Source organism: Malus domestica, chromosome 17, assembly GCF_042453785.1.
Source record: "Malus domestica chromosome 17, GDT2T_hap1".
Lineage (NCBI taxonomy): Eukaryota > Viridiplantae > Streptophyta > Magnoliopsida > Rosales > Rosaceae > Malus > Malus domestica.
In genome coordinates, this window is record NC_091677.1 from 15,565,517 (window position 1) to 15,569,037 (window position 3,521).

Genomic DNA, 3,521 nt, shown 5'->3' on the forward strand with positions numbered 1-3,521 from the left:
CTTATGGAAGGAGGCGAGCAGTCGCATTACGAAGGTGATCCCATCTTCAACGCCCTAGTGTAGGAAGTTTCGTCAGGCAAGTTTATGCAATCAGAGTGAGGTATTTCAAGGGAGACTCTGATCCCTCTAGTCATGTTATGTCAAACAGGAATACCATGGCTTTATACAGCCATAACGATGCCTTGATAGGTATTGAAGTTTTGGTTTCAACTTTGTTGTTTTCATCTTATTAATTCTGCTGCAATGGCAGCATTGTTTATATACATTTTACATACACGCATGCAATAAAGAAAAGCAATACAGGTGTTGTGCTTGCTGTCATGATGCAGCAACTAGAGAAAAAGAAAAACAGCAAAGCCATGTGATAGACTATCTGTCAAGGAATATACAACATTCCTTTTCACAAACCATGTGATAGTCTATCTGTCAAGGAATATACAACATTCCTTTTCACGAGCAATATTCCTTCTCTCCCATACTGTCCTAGCTGTCAATACTCCCCCTCAAGCTGGATCAAGGGGGTTAATTGATCCAAGCTTGAACAATAACCGTTGAAACTGTGTAAAATCAAGAGCTTTCGTGAAAAGGTCCGCAAGTTGATCATGACTTCGAGTGTACACAGTTTCAATGACTTTGGATTGAACTTGAGTGCGGATGTAGTGGCAGTCGACTTCAATGTGTTTAGTCCGTTCATGGAATACAGGATTGGATGCAATATGCATGGCAGCCTGATTGTCACAGAATAAGGACATGGGTTCCTTGCTGGTGAAGCCAAAATCAAGAAGGAGACTCTTCAACCAGATGAGTTCAGAAGCTGTTGCGGCCATGGCCCGATATTCAGCTTCAGCACTGGACCGTGCAACCACTGTTTGTTTTTTTCTTTTCCAGGTGACAAGGTTTCCACCTACAAAGGTACAAAAACCGGTGGTGGATTTTCGATCAAGGGAATTACCAGCCCAGTCCGCATCGGTATAGGCCAGAATGTGATTAGACTCATTTTTCTGCATGAGTATGTCTCTGCCGATCGAGCCCTTGAGGTATCGAAGTATTCTCTTGACAATTTCCCAATGAACCGATGTAGGAGAATGCATAAACTGACTGATAAGGCTTACGGAGTAAGCAATATCAGGCCTTGTGATAGTGAGGTAAATGAGTTTCCCAACCATGCGTTGATACACATTAGGATTTGAAAGAAGATTACCTGGAGCATCCAGTTGAAGTTTGCTAGCAAGTGGGGTGCGGGCAGGTTTGCAGTTGACCATATGTGCTTCATCAAGAAGGTCAAGAACATACTTCCTTTGATTTAAGAATAAACCCTTGGAGGAGGTTGCCATCTCAATTCCCAGAAAATATTTCAAGGATCCCAAATCTTTAATGGAAAACTGTTGGTGAAGTGACCTTTTAAGAGCCTCGAGTTCATCCATGTTGTCTCCCGTGATGATAAGGTCGTCAACATATATAAGGACTAGAAGCTTCCCTTGGTCACCACTTCGAACAAAGAGAGAGGAGTCAGCATGACTCCTTGTGAACCCTGCTATTTCAAGAACGGAGCTCAGTTTGGCATACCAAGCTCGTGGAGACTGTTTAAGTCCATATATCGCTTTATGAAGCTTGCATACTTTGGTAGGTTCTTTTTCTTGAGGGTGTCCTGGAGGTAGTTTCATGTACACCTCTTCTTGAAGCTCACCGTGAAGAAATGCGTTTTTAACATCCATTTGAAACAAGGGCCAGTCGTGGTTGACTGCTACTGATAACAACACCCTCACGGTGTTCATTTTGGCAACGGGAGCAAAGGTCTCCTTGTAGTCAATGCCGTAAGTTTGAGTGAAACCCCGAGCAACCAACCGGGCCTTGTGTCTTTCAATGGTACCATTAGAGTTGAATTTGGTCTTGTAAATCCATCTACTCCCTACGGCTTTCTTCCCTTTGGGAAGATCTACTACACTCCAGGTTTTATTTTCATTCAGTGCTTTGAGCTCATCATGCATGGCATCTTTCCACACAGGCATACATACTGCTTCTTGAAAGTTTTTAGGCTCAACATTGTTTGCCAACTGACTTAGGAAGGATGCATGAGATGCTGACAGTTTGTGATAAGTGAGGGCTTCAGAAATGGGATGCCTTGCACTGTAAGTGATGTACTCTTGTAGCCGTCGAGGAGGGTTGCGATCGCGAGTTGGATTCCTTTTTGGTGCTGCTACAATTGGTTGTGTGGCAACAACTGGTGCTGGGGCACGAGGTATATCTTCACTGACCATCTCATCAACTGGAGGATCACTTATAGGGTGGTATGGGGGGGTGTCTGTATGGATTTCAGCAAGAGTTGGTAGTGGAAAAATATCCATTAGACTCTCCCCCTGAGAACTATTTGGGGAGTGATTGTTGAAGAAAGGAACGTGTTCATCAAACCGTACATCCCTAGAGACAACCAGTTTCCCAGTGTGTGGGTTATAACATTTGTATCCCTTTTGAGAACTCGAGTACCCCATAAACACACACTTGATAGCTCGAGGTTCGAGTTTATCATGATGATTTGCTTGAACGTGAACATAACAAGTGCACCCAAAAATCCTGAAATGAGTTAAATCAGCAGTTCTTCCCTTCATAACTTCAAAAGGTGATTTGGAATTCAGGACACGAGTGGGAAGTCTGTTAATGATATATGCTGCAGTAAGGAGTGCTTGGGACCAGAATCTCTTGGGAACTTGCATCTGAAACATAAGAGACCTAGTTTTCTCCAATAAATCCCTATTCTTGCGTTCAGCCACACCATTTTGTTGTGGTGTACCCACACAACTAGTTTGATGCAAGATACCATGGCTGCTCAAGTAATTTGACAGATTATTGGAGGTATACTCGGTGCCATTATCTGACCGTAAGGTAAATATTTTTGAGGAGAAGTGATTGGTTATTAGCTTATGAAAGTCTTGAAAAGCTGTAAAAACTTCACTTTTAGACTTTAAGAGATATAACCAAGTAACCCTAGAGTAGTCATCTATGAATGTAACAAAATACTTGTACCCATCAAATGACTCAACACGAGAAGGTCCCCAAATATCTGAGTGTACAACTTCAAAAGGCTTACTAGTTCTAGATTTAGAGGGTACAAAAGGTAGCCTAGTGGCTTTTGACATTTGACAGATCTCACACTCATGTGTGTTGGTACAATAATTTGGAAATAATTTAGACATTACTGGTTCGGAGGGATGAGCTAGGCGTTGGTGCCAAAGTTGATGCTTCTGGACATGACTTAGGTTGGCAATGGGTTCCTTAACTTGATTGAACTCCTTTGAGAGGTAGTACAGACCATTTAAGAAAAAACCCTCACCAATCTTCTTCTGAGTGAGTCGATCCTAAAATACAACTGTGTGAGGAGAAAAAATAGCAAGACAGTTCAAAGTATGTGTGATTTTTCCTATGGACAGAAGCTGAAATGGAAATGAGGGTACATATAGTGCCGTAGACTCTACATCACTCCCCATCAATTTAATTTTTCCTTTTCCTAGAACTGGTTCCCCTTT